An 18,394-nucleotide genomic window follows, 5' to 3' on the forward strand; every position below is an offset into this window, starting at 1 on the left:
TGCGCATTTCAGAAGCTCTATCCAGTAAACTGTAACAGATGTTTGTTTTAGAAGGAAAAAAAAAAATAAAAGTCGAGAAGGCAGAGGCATTGCCTATTTAAGTGACATCCATGCTGGCGACTCAGCCTGTTCTGAGCTTTTTTTTTTTTTTTTTTTTTTTTTTTTTTTTAACTGTTAACTAAACTTTCTGTCAGTCTCTGTCTGCAGCAGGAAGACTCTCCTGTTATAAAAATTCATAGCCCAATTATGATCTCTGGTGGAAGGAGACAGAGTTGCAATATCCTCAGAGTAATTCCTGTTGCTCACTAGAGACTCCTGGGTATTGACAGACAGCTCATTCATTCTGAGCTGCAGTCTGAGAGTCTCTTCCCTTGTTATATTTACACACCTCACGTCTTCCTCTCACCTCACAGCCTCAGTGACATACATAAGGCCATCGGGGCAATAAAACAATGCAGGGACTTTTTTTTTTCCTGGGGATGACTTTTCTACACAGAGCTGAGCTGTGACAGTGAGATGACTTGCAAATGTAAGATACCAGCTCACTTATTGTTTTACCTACTACAAGCTTAGCACAGACCTTGTGATTCTCTCTCTCTCTCTCTCCTCTCTCTCTTCCTCTCTCTCTCTCCCTCTCTCCCCCTCTCTCTCCCTCTCCCTGTCTCTCTCTCTCTCCCTCCCTCCCTCTCTCTCTCTCCTCTCTCTCTCTCCCCCTCGCCCCGCTCCCTCTCCTCTCTCTCTCTCTCTCTCTCTCTCTCTCTCTCTCTCTCTGTGTGTGTGTGTGTGTGTGTGTGTGTTACACAGGTGCTTATTTACCATGACATTTATGTGGAGGTCAGAGGAAAAATTCAGAGACTGCTTCTATCCTACCACCACCAGTGGCCTGGGGGGACCAAACTTAGGTCATTAGGTTTAGGAACATGTGCCTTTAACCACTGAGCCACCTCACTGGCATCATTAAAAGGACACCATTCAATGAGTAGGTTATTGGCACAGGAAACAAAAGACCTTTTTTTCTTTTTGCTGATTTTAGCAGTAATTCTTATTTTTATCTTCCTGTTTGTTTGGAGACAAATTCATTTTCTGTCTACAAATGGCAGGAAGGCTGTTAGACACAAGAGAGTGTTAAGTAACACTAGGCAAACATTTGTTCTTTTAAGATAACAAGTCTTCCGTTGGTGAATTTTTTTTTGAACCTGTTATTTCTCATTTCCCTAAAGAAGACTAGATTTTCTACTAATTCAAATTTATCTTCTGTTTGTCCTTGGGAATTACATATGCACTTTCTCCTTCAATGGGACACTTACCTGCCTTCTAACTTTACCTAATTCACAAGCCAGCGTGGAGCACATTTTACACTCATGATGGTTTCATGTTAATTGTCAACTTGACAGAATCCTGAATCAGCATAAAGATAGCTCTCTACGGTTACCTGTACGGGATCATCTTGGTTTTATTCCTCTAGGTGGGGTGACCCACCTTAAATGTGGTGGCACCTTTCCCTGACTTGGAATCATGGATTGAGTAAAAAGGAAAAAGTAAAGCCAGCAGCCACACTTCTCTTTCCATTTCCTTAAGTGGGGGCAGTGTTAACAATTGTTTCAAGTCCTTGCCATGGTGGACTCAACCTGGAACCTCAGGCTGACACAGACCCTTTCTCACAAGCTGCTTTTGTCAGAGAATTTTCCTACAGCAATAGAAAAACAAACTAAGGGATCACTTAGGAGAAACTACAGGTTGCAGAGAGGACTCTATGTAAGATCTTGATTATATGTTGATAGGCAAAAAGCATTTACATTTTCTGGTACTCTTATCATGCTTAATTTATTACTAAATACTTATTATTGGATTCGCACAACCAGACCAACTTCCCCCCAGAAACCAAGAGGCAGTGTGGACTGGCATGCGAAGGCCCTGAAGAATCAGTTGTGTTCAGATGAGAGGTGCCTTGACACTCCCCATCAGCTGAGATTGTAGGTCTGGTAATTACTTCTCTATGGTCTCCAAAGGACACTGGAGCCCAAGCCCATGGGGTTTTTGTGCAAGTACTGCAACAGACAAAGTTATTTGTTTAGACTGAGTAAATTGTAGCATCAGGACGTCCTGAGACAGAGACTGTATTGTAATGAAGCTCATTAAAATTCATGCCTCGTTGCTGTCATGTCTAATTTTACTTATCTATGAATCTTGATTAGTTGCTTGCTGTTGATATAGATCTCTTCTTACATTCATCTCTATCTATTTATCTAATGTACATATATATGTATGTCTAGTTGACCTGACTACTTACCTGTCTGTATTTATCAACTATTTATTCACCAGTTATCTATGTATCTTTAACATTTATCCATCACATACTGCTATCTATCTCTCTATCTCTCTATCTCTATCCATCTACCTATCTATAACTTACTTATCTACTCATATCTCTGTATAATCTGTTTGTCTATTACAAATCATTTAACTACCTGTGCTCATACCTAACTATCACCACCTGTCTGTATTAATTTAAGATAATAGAGAAATGCTTTACATTATTTATTTCCCGTCTATATTTGTAAATCAGATATCTACTAATGTAACATGTCCTTATTCCAGTCAAAGAAAGAAAAAAAGAAGAGGAGAAAAAATCTTTAGAATGGGAGGATGGAAAGTTAAAAGGGAAGGGAACCCAAAAGTATATATCTGAACTTGTTAGGGTATCTCAATTCTCACATTTTTAAAATCAAAGCTACTATAAAGATCTCAATAATACAATAACACTGTTCTTGATGTTGAATATATGGCATAGATCTGTATAATTTTATAATTTATAGTTCTGCTTATAACCTTCTCATTTCCCTGCAGGTGATTTGTAGTTGACGTTCCCAATTAATTTCAAGCTTAACATTTCTTGTAATATTTTATCATTTGTTATATTTAACAACTTGACAATAAGTATCAGGGGAGGTGGTGGAGAGGATCTGTAACGAATAGTACAGTTCATAAAAATAAAACGCCAGAGAGAGACTTCTCAATTAACTCTTTACTGACTGAGAGTATTGATGTGGCTCGTCTTCACAGATAAGACACGGAGAGCCTCATAGAGTAGATGAACAGTCCTCCTTGGTGGTCCCCTACCTTCTCCATAGAGAAGCAGACCATGTATTCTTCCCAATGACTGTGAACACCCACCCATAAATTCACTCATGTTCACTTGAATTTCCTACTAATTATTCCTATAATGTGTATCTTACTTTGTAACTCATACCTTTATTCTGGACTGACTTACTCAACACTGTTGTTGTGGTAAATCATAATTCTTAGAGGAAAACAAATTTCTTCATGAGTGCTGAGTTTAAGGTTTTGTAGTGGGTATTTTTGCTCTTTGTTTGATTTTAGTATGTAGTGTTGGGTAGGAGACTGTCTTCCTTGCTAAATAGAGGAAGACATATAAGAAATGTCCTTGAGAGGAAGTCTTTTACCAACTATCTCAATATTAAATTCCATCAGGTTCTACTGTGAAGATTTGTGTTTGGGTTTTACATGTTAATGAAAAGAGTCCCAGCACCTTGGCTATAGCCAATGATGTACACTCACCCTGAAAGCTTCTACCCACTCCCTAAAGGTTTAAGTAGTCTTTGTTCCTCTATTTTCCATACTCAATGTGTACATTAAATAAATAAACTTAATTTTAAATTTAAAAACTTAAAATATAATAAATAAATAAATCAGGAAAGAATATTCCTCTAGACTGGGGCTTGGGGAATTCTAGCTCAGAAGTCAAATCCAGCCCATTTTCCAGTTTTGTAAAGGAAGGAAAGAAGGAGAAGAGAGAGAGAGAGAGAGAGAGAGAGAGAGAGAGAGAGAGAGAGAGAGGACTAGAGAAAGCAACATGTAGAGGTCAAAAATAGTTTAAAACACAAATGAGCAGAGTTTCTTGGTAGAAGAAGAACAAGTAGGAAATATGGACAACTTAGAAAGAAACCCAATCATTTAAAACAGCAGTCCTTAAATTTAAACAATAATTTATTTGAAATATACTGTATACCTGAAAATATTAGTATGAAAAATCAGTAATAAGTAAAATGTAATACTCTAAAGACTACAAAAGAAATTCTTTATTATGTAGCTAAAGTAGTCGATTATAAACCTAATTAATATTAGATTGTTTTTGCTTTGGCACAACATTTTATTCTAGAGCAACAGTAATTAACAAGAGATCTTATCACAAAGAAGTTAAAATGTACTTTGTGGTGGCACTCACCTTTAATCCTGAACTCAGAAGACAACAGTAGGTATATCTCTCTGAGTTCTGCAGCTAAAGAGTAAGATTCTTTCTCCAAAAATAAAATAAAAAAAATAAAAGTGGAGAAAGGTGGCAAAAGATTTTCCCTCCCATTTCCAGATCAATACTGTGCCACATACATCCTGTACACAGGCACATATACACTCACAGGAACATGCACACAGCCTCGGGCATAATTACAAAGATTTAAAAGTACTATATTCAATGTATAGTATTAGAAATCAAATGACTAATTATGTCATATTCTCATTTCCTGATGTGCAAAGTCTTAAGAATCAAGATTGTCACCAAGTCTGGAGAAACGGCTAAGTGGTTAAGAGCATTTGCTACTGTTTCAGAAGACCAGAGTTTGAGTCCCAGCCCCCATATTAGGCTGCTCACAAGCATCTCCAAGTCTAGTTCCCAGGATCTGCTACCCTCTTCTGACCTCTGTGAGCACCAGCACTTCTTATGTATACTCATATGTGGGAAGGCACATACATATAATTAAAATAATAAAATAAAATACTTTAAAATAAAAGATTCTTGACATCCAAACAAGAAGACTCAAGTGGAAGTGTTTCATTTAAAAAGCATTTTAAAATTTCCTTCCGTGTTTGCTTTTAGGAAGACTATTAGTAGCTTTTTTGTTGCTGTGATAAAATTCCATGACCCAAAGCAGATAAGAGGAGAAAAATGTTTTTTTATTTTAGTTTCAGAGGGATGAAATCTGTCCCTCTGGGAAGACATGACAATGGTAGCTTGAAGTCAGCCTGGTGAGAAGAAGTGGAGAGATTACATTTCATCTCCACATGTGTGTGTGTGAGAGAGAGAGAGAGAGAGAGAGAGAGAGAGAGAGAGAGAGAGAGAGAGAGAGAGAGAGAGAGAAGAGAGAGAGAGAGAGAGATAGGAGAGGGTGTAGGCTGCAACTTCTAAAAGCCCACCCCCAGTAGCATGCTTCCTTCAGCTAAGCTCCATCTCCTGATAGTTTCATAACCTCCTCCAAAGAGCATCATTAGCTGGCAAGCAGATATTCAAATACATGAGCCAGTGGGGGACATTTCCCACTAATCAAGAAGACATCAACAGCTCTCTTGTATATCTACTTGCGCCTACTTCCCAGAGGACTTGAACTGACATAGTTAGAAACAGTGACTCACCAGGAGTAATCAGCTATTAAAAGAACCCATGGTTTCTAACTAAAATTGACTTAAATATTATGAGTATATATGTATTTTGACTACAAGAAAATCTCAGGTTGTTAATCTGCAATTACAACTGAACTGGGCATCATGTAGTTTTATTCAGTAAGCCTGGCAAACTTAGGAGAAAAGATCAGACCTTCTACAAAGACTGGCGTGATAAAAGACATCAAAGCTTCTCAGAAAAAGGGTAGAAACCAGACTGAAGATAAGAGCAGTTTCTGACCTTGAACATCTTGATGTGAACTAGTACAAAAATTGTCAAAGTTTACCAGCCAGAGGAGAACCAAAACTGACCTTGACAGGGCTCTGTGTAGGCAAATATGAAGAGGTCTGGTCTTCAGTGATTGTTCCTGTTGATAGTGCCCACCTTAAAATGCTGACTGATTCTCTTCTGAAATGTGGAATCAATTTATTATCATCATAAATACCAGGTAAAAAGATAGCATAAAGCATTGATCCTGATGTTTTCTGCAATTAAGCCACTTGGTAACCATATCATAGATGACAGGAAGTATCTCTAAGATATAAAATTATTTGCTACAATATATAAAAATAATGAATTTGAAATTAAGGTATTATCACTTCAGAATCTCCAATAAAATAATTGATCTTTACACTTAAATGTCAATATGCTTCTGAGTAAAGGAAGTAAAAATTACTTATAGTGATGCCAAATGGTCCTAGCTTGAGTCTAATCGAGCATTCCCCTGACCATCTGTAGGACCTGCAGAGAGAGTTATAGACTGGCACCATGAGTGCACAAACCTCAGCTCCACAATGGGCAGACTCCCTACGTCAACAAACCCAAGATAACAATAGATCCAAGTAAAGGAAAGCAAGTGAAGTTTAGTTCAAGATGAGAGAAGACATGAATAGTCAATCAGATTATAGCTGCAAGACACTTCAGTTTGAAAACTGAAGACTAAACTCTCTAACACTCCATGTTGTACACGTAAATATAAACCATAAACATCTAGAGAAAAATGACCCCTATGGAGCGCATTGCATTAGCTGGTTTTGGAAGTAGAATGGTCAGAGCTTATGAAAACACTTGTAGGAGGCCAGCGGTGGTTTATTATTTGACAGGTGTGTGAGTGTGTGTGTGTGAGTGTGTGTGTGTGTGTGAGTGTGTGTGTGTGTGTGTGTGAGAGAGAGAGAGAGAGAGAGAGAGCACATGATGTTGTGTTTTGTTTTAAAAATAAAAGTTTGAAAAGTGCTTAATCGAGTTCTTGGCTCTTACTAAGCACTCAATAAAAGGCACCTATTAAAGCATATAAAGTGAAAGGCAGTGATTACACTGAGAGCAAGCTTTCCATGCCATTCTAAAGTGATGCTGAGACTCCAGTTCTTCAGGGTCACAGTCTCTCCCCAGCGAATGCACAGCTATAAAACTCCTCCTGCCTTTTCAAAATGTGTTTACGGCACTGAAAGCCGGATGCCAACCTTGATTTGAGAAGTCTTCAGAGTTAGTAAACACCAACACAACACAGAAGAGGGGGTTGCTTTGTGTTGCTGTATGTCCTCAATTCAAGGCCATTAACTCATTTACATACTGCTAAAAACTGTATTGCTGCCGCCTGGGTTCAATACCATGGGCAAAGACTGCCGACTGAGGTATATCTGCTCAAGGTTATTACTGACGAATGTGTATCTGTTTAATTCTAGGTTTAGCTGGAGAAAAAGCAAGGGATCTCAGCCTTAGCCTACCCTTGGAGGCAACAGAAGGACACAAAGCATCTGGTCCAGAGAGCAGCCATGGCCCCACTGGCAGCATCTGTATTTTCCTTACTCACCCCTCTGAACTTGGTGGCATGTTTGTCTTTAAGGCTCTGGAGTCCCAAGTCTTCACATTTCCAGCCATAAATGGGTATGTAGCACACTATTCCAAACAAGTTAGTTACTATTAAAAACATGTGTCCTCTTCACCTAACTAAGGCTCCTTGAACTGAGCACCTGACTTGGCACCACCTGGCCTCACACTGCTGTGTCTTAACACAATGTTTTGTCTGAGGGACTCTTATCCTTTGCTCAGAAATGTTACAGTCTTGTTTTTGCCTCCGTGAAGATGACCACTCAAATGCATAGTCTCTCCATCTTAAGCACTTTCTCTATTTCATTCTGGCTCCTCCGAGAAGCTACCTGAGCCCTGCTTCACTGAAATGTTTTCTGCCTTTCACTCGCAGCGCATTTGATTTCTACTTATGCATCTCTCACATGCCATTTAGTGCCTCGTGCCATTAGCTATCACACAACCATTAGACTATTCTTTCCACTTCACCAGTCTACTGAGTCCATTTTCATGTTTTGAATTTTTCTTGTGAATAATAATAATAGTGAAAACAATGATGGCTCACATCTATTGAGTGCTTAATGTGAAGCAGGCACCATCTAACGTTTTCCATGCAGTAACTTCTGGAGTGAAGACGTTATCTCTGCTGCCATTAAAAGTCTGAAAAAAAGTCCTTGCCCAATGTTGCATAGCTACCACATGTAGTTCTACTGTTTATACACTTACTGATAAAGTATCTTAGTTTAAATTATATAAATAATATACAACTATGCCTTAAATCTATAGATTTGATACAGTGCATGCTATATCGACTTCTTGCTTGGCTTGAAATTGTTGTGAAGTATCTATTACCCATCAATGTACCATTATCTCTGTATATCTATCTATTAGCTACATATCTATAATATAACCATGTGTCATCTGTCATCTTTCTTATATTGTCTAATTATTTGGCTACCTAATATAATAAATGTATTTATCTACCTGATACCTAGCTGCTTACCCATCCACCTGCCTGTCTAAATGCATATCATTTTGATTATTTTATATTCAACTCATCACATTTTGATCACAAGAAAAGTGTGTACTAAAGCACAATTCCTCCCTGTTACCTCACGAAAGGTTCTAGAATAGCTCAGTTATCTTCAGTGATAACTTCACAGTGACCCTGTGAAGACTACAGCTGTACATGTTCGAGGAATTAGAAAAATAAAACACCCGAGGGCACCAGCAAGGGAAAAAGCAGTCTACCTTTGGGGGTATGTGGTGATACTTGGAAGAAAGCAATGGTGAAAATGGGTGCCACCCTTCACACAACATCTAGCCAGGGGAAAGATTTTGAGTGGTTAGAGCATCTCTTAAAATTCTATTTAATTTGAGGCTGGGAAGATAGCTCAGTGGGTAAAGCGCTTGCCAGACAAGCATGAGGACCAGAGTTCTGATCCCTAGCACTGGAGGATGGAGGCAGGTGGATGTCTGCAGTGTTCAGGAGCATACCCTGACCATGAGGGGGGAATGGTCCTGTTTTTCTGCAAGTGGCCAGAGGAAAGGATGCAACTTGCAGTGAAGAGAAATCCTAGATAGGAAGTTAGTGAACAGGTACTTACTATTAGGAGCAGAGGGACGTTTTCCTCCCAGAGTAATAGTTTACCTCACTATTAACTGCCATTGTTATAATTGCCAGTATTTATGTGTGGGAGTAGGTGAGAGTGGGCACAAACAACACAGGCATGTACATGTGGAAGTCTGAGATGAATGTTCTTTAGGAGTTCTGTCCTTCTGCTATGGCTTCTAGGGATCAACTTAGTCCTCTCAGGCTGGTGTGGGAGCTAGTGAGCCATTTCCCTGGACCTACATTGAAGTTTCTTTTTTATTCTTTGCATGTGAGTGTATGGCGTGTGTGTGTGTGTGTGTGTGTGTGTGTGTGTGTGAGTGTGTGTGTGTGTGAATGTGTATGACATGTGTGTGAGTGTGTGTGTGTGAGTATGTGTGTGACATGTGTGTGAGTGTGTGTGTGTGTGAGTATGTGTGTGACATGTGTGTGAGTGTGTGTGTGTATGTGTGTGTGTGTGAATGTGTATGACATGTGTGTGAGTGTGTGTGTGTGTGAGTGTGTGTGTGTGTGAGTATGTGTGTGACATGTGTGTGAGTGTGTGTGTGTGAGTGTGTGTGTGTGTGTGTGAGTATGTGTGTGACCTGTGTGTGTACATGTTCCCATGTATGGGGGCACACACTAGCATAGGTTTATGAGTACACATATGGAGACCTAAGGCTGATATTAGGAGTTTCTTTTGATGGCCAGTCTCAATAGCATGCTTACTCTGGAGATCCTCTATCATTACCAGGCCACCTTTACATCCACCTGCCATACACATGGGCTTTAATGGCATGAACCGCAATCCTCCTATTGTGCTTCATCACCTACATGTGTGTTTCATAAGACATTTCAGTTCCACGATACAACAGTTTGCGGAAAGGCATACACATGAATTTGGGTGTTTTGTACCTTCTGCCAAGTAACTGACTGAGCTAATCAAAGACATTATTGTGAAGGATGCGGAGAAGAGGAGACGGCGCATTTGGTAGAGTTCTTGGCACACACATTTGGAAAAATGGGTTTGATCCCTTCTCAGCACCTATGTGAATGCCAGGCACAGAGGTGTTGTCTTTGTAATTCCCGCAAAGGGGAAACAAAGACAGGAAGACCCCTGAAGTTCTCTGGCCAACTAGTCTAGTTGTATGGGGGAATTCTAGGTCTTGGTGTCATAAGAAATAGGATTGAGGAGGACATCTGGTGTCTACCACTGGTTTCCATACACAGAAACATTGATATAAATATGCACATATGCAAATATACACACATGTGCTCACGTGCGCATGAGCACACACACACACACATAAAACACAGATGACACGGAGAGAGAGAAACAGAAGGAAAGAAAGAAAGTTTCACTTTCTTAAATATGGGCAGGGAAACAAAGAAAAACTACCCTGCAATCTCCACAGCCATTAAGATTCTATGCTACATTACAAAGTTAAGGTTTTCACTTGAGGAAGTGTTGCTGCATTTTTTAACGCCTCCATTTATTACAGTAAAAGATTTCAGGACACCCTCATCAGAAACGAACAGTTACAAAGACAGAAAAGCAATACTGACATAGTTAAAATCAACAGATCCAACAATACTTTATTCTGTTGATTGTTGGTTCTACATTTTCTTGCTATTTGGTTCCCAATAGGTTGAAGTGCACTTGGGCCCATCTATGAAGGACTCCTAGGAACGGCATGAAGATGTCATCGATGAAATATACAGCTTGTGCTAGAGTGGCCTATCAGGGTTATCCTGCTTCTTCCTCATCAGAAGTGAGTCCTCAGGCATCTGGCATGTTAGTTCCTACAAGGTAGGTGACCAGCACTTCCCATGAAGCCACTCATATTTGTGTCTTTAAATCATACAAGTGATTTGGTATGCACAAGCTTAAGCTTAGCCGAGATAGTACCATCCTAGGCAGGACCAAGCTGGATGCTTCCACAATGCCTCTGGCACACTGAGAATATGGGTGTGTTTGAGTTTTTGTTTTTTTTTAATGTTTCACCAGTCAATCTGCATCTGGTAGAATTGACAGCTTTCTGGAAGTCACACTACATCACCATGAATGACCTGTCTGCCAATCAGACCCATTTTTTCAGCCATTTTCCCTACTGTTTTATATTTTCTCCAAGCTCATGGACGAGTTTTATTTTGCCCAGACATGACATCCTAGCATCAAAAATCTCTCTTTTAGAGATTGTCATTGCTAATGCTGTGTCAATTATCATAGTAAACTATAACTTCTAGCTGCTTATATGTTTTCTTTGGCTTCGCTTCAAGTTTCTGAAAGTACCAAGAATCATTTTCCCAAGACACATCATTAGGCATTAGTGATGCTCCCTCCCTCTTTTTGTTTCTCTGTTTCATCCAGGGCCACTCCAGACAAACTTTCAACCCCATGTGCCCCTGTGGCTGCTGCTGTGATATGATCTAATATATCCACATACTGAGGAAAGACCCTCTGCAAGGTGAACAGAGCAAGAAGAGCCAAACTCAGCATCTCCAGAAATCCAGATGATTAAAATATTAGGCACTGGTAAATAAATGGATGTCAGATGCCATTTCCCTTAAGGAGAATTCAGGTTCAACATTCAAAGGTCAAATTCAAAGAACAGCCCTCCCAATATGTGGATGATCCTCTGAGGATAGCTCTTCTCTTACAGGTTTAGACAGAGAAAGCAATAGAGACCCCGGAGAAGTTTTGAGAGACCTATCTACAAAGTCATGGGCATGGTGTGTCAGTGAGTCTTATTCTGGAAACCTCCTAGATCTCACCATGTCTAGTCCTGATTTTCAGTTTGTAAGTTTTGTACCATCAAGGAACCTCCTTTTTAATTTTTTAAACCTCCACCCATGAATTTGTGGGCTTCATCTAGCCCACTAACTTCCCTCTGAGATTCACCCCAGTGCTCAACTCCAGGCCTCAGATCACCTGTGAGCTCACAGGGCCTTGTTTCCACCTCTGACTCTGTGTCAGTTTAGGACCTTGAGCTCTGACAAGTAGTGACTTTTCTGGAATGCTGGAATCCAGCCTTCCCCTATTTTTGCACAATCCCTGTGCAGCTGAGTTTGATTAACTGATCACTGCAGAAAGAAGTGAATGATTTTTGCAAAGCCCAGGATTATAGACACTTGATAAATATTAAACAGGGGAGATGAACTCAGCCTTTAAAGTAGAGACAGAACATTGACATCTGACTCTCTATAATAACAAGTCCTCAGGAGATGTGAGTCACTTAGGTTAGAAAAAAGGAGCAAAGGAAGAGAGAAGACATCTTTTCATAAACCATAACTTCACGAAACGGCCAATCCTAAACCTTGCATATCTCCAGATGTCATATATTTTAACATTTTGCTTTAATTTTTAGTTATGTATGAGGGGTTGGCAGAGCTATGTGTGCACGAGTGAATGTGCACGTATGTGGAAACTAAAGGAAAACTTCAACTATCATTCTTTAGTGGCTCTTTACTTTTTTTTTTCAAAGGATGTTTCTCACTGGCCTGAGATTCATCAAGGAGGCTATTAGGTTGACAAGTAAGCCCCAAGGATCAACCCATCTCTGTATGCCCAATACTAAGATTATAAGCATGAACCAACATGCCAATCCCTTTATTTGTTGTTGCTTTTTCCCCATTTAGTTATTTATGTTATCACTTTACAGTCAGACCACAGATGCATCCTTCCTCTCCTCCCAGTCTCACCTTTATGGTCCCATCATCTCATTCCCCATTCTTCTTCTCAGAGAAGTGGAGCATCTCAAGTCACACATGGACTAAGCACATCCTCTCCCACTGGGGGGCCTGATAAGATGGCCCAGCTAAGAGAAAGGGATCTAAAGGCAAGCAACAGAGTCACAGACAGCCCCTTCTTCCATTGTTAGGGGACCCACATGATGACCATGCTGCACATCTGCCACACATGTGTAGGGGGTCTAAGTCCAGTCCAAGAATTCTGTTTTGCTGGTATTTCAGTCTTTGTGAGGGCCCATGGGTCCAGGATAGTTGCCTCTTTTAATATGGGTTCTGGGAGTCAAACTCAGTTCCTTGTGCTTGGGAAGTAAGCCCTGTATTAACTGAACTACCTCCTTAGTACCAATTTATCTTGACTTTCTTTTCTAAATTTGAGGAAAAATTCTCCATCTCAAAAGAAAAAAAGGTATCCTATGGTTTAATAAAGATAATAAGCAAAGCAGCAAAGACAGGGTGGTCCGTGGGTGAATATCCTTTCTCTTTCTTCCAAAACTGCTACATGCTGTATGGTTGAGAGTGCTCCCCAAAAGAGCTGTCAAGGCATCTCCAGCATTTATATCAGTTGGCAGTTTTTAATCTGGGGAAAGCATTGTTAAATAGCAAGGAGAAATGCCCACAATCCACACAAGTTGTACACCATGGCACCGAGTGCCATCCTTACAGTGTGTAGAGGACAAAATGCTTCCTAATCATCTCTCCAAGCTATAACCAAAGCGTTCACCAAGCATCTCTTTTTTCTTTCCTAACCCAATAATGTTCATCCCTGATGAAAAGCTAGAGTCTACTGGAGAATATAATGAACATAGCAGACATTTAACACCATCTGATAATCTTCTTTATTTTATGTATAGGGTGTGTTTGTCTGTATTTCTGTATGTGCACATTTGTACGTATGCCAAGAAGCCAGAACAGGGTGTCAGATACCATAGATCTGCAGTTACAGTCACTTATGAGAATCCTAGCATGGAGCTTGAAACAGAACAAGAGTTCTTTGCCAAGAGTGGCGAATGCTCTTAACGGATGAGCTGTCTCTGGAGCCCCAGCCACCTGATACTCTTATTGCATTTCTCTAGTCCATTCATTCTTTCACCTTCCAGAAGAAACACTTCACATTTTATTGCTCTGTCTCTTAATGTCTAATAGACATCTCAAGATCATTATGGGTCCCAAAGTATCTCATGACTTAGCCGCATCCTATCAACTGCACTACTTCCATAAATGGCAGCTCCATTTTCAAAATTACTTGGGGAAGACAAAGGGCAGCCATGGCCTCTTCTTTCTGCCCTTCCCTCTCACCTCTTACATGGCATCTAATCGTTGTTGGCTCTCACCTCAAAATCCATCTTGCGGTCTTACTACTTCTGCTCATAGAAGTTTGTCCTGAGAAGTTTGAATCTTTCGTCTGGATTTCTGTAAGAAGCTTGTTGTCGTTTTTTTCCTACAACATTGCCTCTCCCTCAAATTACACAGAAAAGGTAAACTCAGCTAGTCATAAGAGAAGCCTCACCTCATCAGTCTTCTCTTCAAAACTGTACACTAGGGACTGGAAGTTGGCTCAGAGGGTAAAGGGCTTGTTGCACCAAAATGAAAGACTGAGCTTCAGATACCCAATATCCGGGAGTGGTGGCATGGCATCTGTAGGCCAGCACTGGGAGACAGGGACAGAAGGATTCCTGGAGCTTACTGGCAAGATGGTATTGGTGAATATGTGAATTACCGGCTCAGTGAAGGAGCTGGTCTCAAAAAAGTAAGGAGGGAAGTGGCTGAGGATGATACTCAACAGCAGCCTCTGGACTCTACAATCATGCACCTACACACACACACACACACACACACACACACACACACACACACACACACTTTACTAGACTCTTGTTTCAAAGCAAAGAAGCTCTTGTCCCCTGTGTTATTATATGATTCCTGCAGTTTCCTTAGCCAAGAGAATGTTTCTCTGTTAAAAATCTACATGGCTCAGTTTTTACTTCCAGGAAGTCTCTGTGAAATGTCCTTGTGCCTGGAAGATCTTTCCTGGCAACTTTCTCAGAAATAGCACATTGTTGCTTTCTCGGCTCCTAGCTTTGTGTGTTGTCCAGCTTTCCCTGGCTAGATAAAAGCGAAATACAAAGAGAAGGGGTTCGTTTAGCCTTACAGTCTCATCGTCTTCAGCCCTTGATTGAACAAAATTATGGGCATTGGTCTGTAGCAAGTCAGTGCTTCAGGGCCAGGAGTGCAATGCAGAGGAGCATCGTGCCATTTAGAGTTAATGTGACAGTCACCATGGATTGTCAACCTGGCATGATCTAGAATCACCGAGGTGACCCATGTCTGGTTGTGCCGTGAGGCACTTTCTAGATGGGCTAACTGATATGAGAAAGCACACCCTACGTGTGGATCTATCATTCTGTAGGTTGGAGGCATAGACTGGATAAAAGCCTGGAAAGTGAGCTGAGAACACCTTCCCCGCCTCCCGCCTTCACACACTATGCACCCGGGCACTCTACACTCCTGTTCCTGCTCCTGAGGATTGATGGATGTACACTCAATCCATGGGCCCAAAGAGACTTTTCTGAGGCTTCTTTTGTCAGTATTTTGTCACAGCAAAAAGACAACTAGGAAGAAATCGGGAAAAGGAAGAGACTAGGGTTACACAGCCGCAATCCAATAAACTGAAGGCCTCCGCAGGCTCAGCCGCCTTTTACGGCTTTCACCACCACCCGAGACATCCTGGATCCCTAGACTCTAATACCCAGGCTTTTGGGAACACCTCAAATCTCAACGTGGTACTCTAGCTTGTCGTTTTCTTAAAAAATATTTTTATTCTTTTCAAGACAGGGTCATACTCTGTACCCTGGAACTCACACTTACTTCTCTACCTCTGTATCCTACGTGCTGGGATCGAAGGCAAAACCACCACTGTGTAAAACATGGTTATGTGACACATAATAAACGTGTGACATGATAAAGAAACGAAATGCCCCCTCTGAAGGGATCCCCTTCTGGAACTCATCTTTCTGTCCGTAGCCGTTTGTCTGGGGGCCAATAAGGCAAACGTGAGAGCAGGTTCACGCCACAAAAGGTAAGCATTTGATTCGTGTTTCGTTAACACAGAAGCATCCGCTTATTTCTACATAATGCTTTCAAGGTCCTGTCTACTGTGTTCGTTTCTCAGATCTTCTATTCCTTGAAGGGTCTTTAGCTGATGGCTGGGTCTGTGGAAGATAATTCTCTTGAAGCTTGCTTTCCATCTCTGAGCCACTTTGAAACTCAGTCCCTCCTTCTACCTGACAAAGCTTAATTTATTAAATCTTTGACACTCGGCCCAAAATGTCCATTTTATAAGCAATCTTTCTAGATGATTATCTTTAGATTTACAACCAGGTCCTTGATATACAGTCACTGTGTCCATTGTATTTGCCTGGCCTTTTAAAATGTAAATCTTCCAAGAGAGTGGGCAAGTAAGGGGAAGGGAGGAGTAGAGAGATTAATTGTATGTAAAAGAGTCAATTGATCATTTACATTAAGTAACTAAAATTTTAAAAGAAAATTTACAAATTTCCCTAGTATTTTCATGTCTGATACCAATGTGCAAAAACCAATTCTGGAGCATCAATATATGTCTCACTTAGATAATTAAAATGTTAAAACCAAAACTACCCTGGATCCCTTTCCAGAGATATTGTAATATACCACAAATTAAAGGAGAGGAGGGAGTGATGGAAAATGAACACACAAATTAATGAAAAAACAAAATTAGACATATTAAAGTAAGATGTTTGTTTTGTCTTTTTGTATACATTGCTAAGCTTTTTACTGTAATTATTTGACTAGTTGCTCTCTTTTTTAAAAGATGTATTTAACTTTTAATTACATGCGTATATGCCATTAGGAGTGTGTGTGTGTGTGTGTGTGTGTGTGTGTGTGTGTGTGTGTGTGTGTGTGTGCATACTTATACAGGTACCCACAGAGGCAAGAAGAGGATGTTGAATCTTCTGGAACTTGAGTTAGAGGCAATAGTGAGCTTCTGGACTTGGGTGCTGAGAATCAAAGCTGGGTCCTCTGTAAGAGTGGCAAGCATTCTTAACCACTGAAGCATCTCTCCAGCTCTAGTCTTTGCTATCCTAACTCCTACCATCTTCTGGAAAACAGAATTTCTTGGTAGGTAGTTTTCAATCATGTTTGACTGAGGAGCAATGATTTATTTAGTTAATAAGTCTGTGTGTGTGTTATATCAGCAGGTTATTTTCACTTACATCAATACTACTATCTAGAAGTTATTGATAATATTATAGACTTTTCCCTAGGTGCAAGTAATAAGAATCTACTATAGATTGCAAATCAAGGAAATACACTTAAAATTAAACATTGTGTAACAAAGTTTTGGAGCTTAAAATGTAATCAACAGATGCCGATCAAAGATTTGGAAACTCCTGCTGTGTAATTCTAGATGCAAAATTTAATAATATAATGCTTACAGTGCTTTGCAAAACTGTCACATAAAACACAGAACAACCTTTCTAAAATGGGATTGAGGGTCATGGATAGATAGCTCAGCAGTTAAAAACACTGTTCTTGCAGAAGACCCAAATTCTTTGCCCAGCATCCATGTGTTTACAACCCCTTGAAAATTCAACTTTAGGGGATCTAACACCCTCTTCTGGCCTCTGCAGGCTCCTACACTCATGCAACATACATACATAATGACATAAATTTTAAACACAACCTACAAAATCTTCAAACAATGAATTAAACATTATCTTGTTACATATTCTGAATTATTACACGTGCTCCATTTAATAATATGTGTATTTGTGTTTTACATTATCAAATGAAATATATGGCTCATGAGAGTTGTTTTCCTAATGAGCAATTATACACATATTTTCTAACTCCTTTAATGCAGCTTTAGAGATAGCATGGAGAGATAGCTCAGTATGAGAGAGTACTTCCTGCTCTTGCAGAGGGTCTGAGTTCAGTTCCCAGCCCCATGGTGGGTGACTCACAAGAGATTGTAACTACAGATCCAGTTGACCTGATTCTTTTCTGGTTTCTGTAGATTCACAAACTAATGTATCATACACACACACACAAACACACACACTCATGCACACACACATTCATTCAATAAGACACTGAGCAAATATAAATGAATTCAAATTCTAAATGTGTTCTAAAATCGAAGGCAAAACAAAACCTCTTATTAAATGCATGTGCAAGTATTTCTACAGCAATGCAAATCAGCCTTAATTTTATTTTCCAAATGATACACTTTAACCAATATAATGCACAATCAATTTTAAGTACCAGCCAGGATACTTTATAATGCTGCTCCTGGGAAGATACACAATTCCTCCTTTTATCTCAGCATCATTAAGTTGTATCACCGAATAATCTATGAACCCCTGATTAACCAGATGCCGTTTTCCACCCTCTGTCCCAGATTAAAATGCAGTGATGCATTCAACACAGTACTTTAAAAATATCATGGACAACTTTTTCACTTTCCATCTCCAGATAGCCACTGTGGCCCCTCATGTTGGGTAATATGAGGTAGTGAGAGAATCGATGCATAAATGTTTAGAAAACAAATTAGAATGAAAACATGCTAGGCCCAGCTCTCTCAGATGCATCAATTTCTGAATGATGAATACCAGCATCTCTCTGCTCCTTATTTCACATCTTTCATTTTTCCTTATTAATTTTGGCCTTTTTATACGTTATTATGGTGACCCTGGGCTTTTTGTATACATCTGCCTACCCCAGCCTAAATGTCAGAGGTTAACAGGACGTTGAAC

Source organism: Acomys russatus, chromosome 6 (genome assembly GCF_903995435.1).
Source record: "Acomys russatus chromosome 6, mAcoRus1.1, whole genome shotgun sequence".
In the NCBI taxonomy this organism is placed as follows: Eukaryota; Metazoa; Chordata; class Mammalia; order Rodentia; family Muridae; genus Acomys; species Acomys russatus.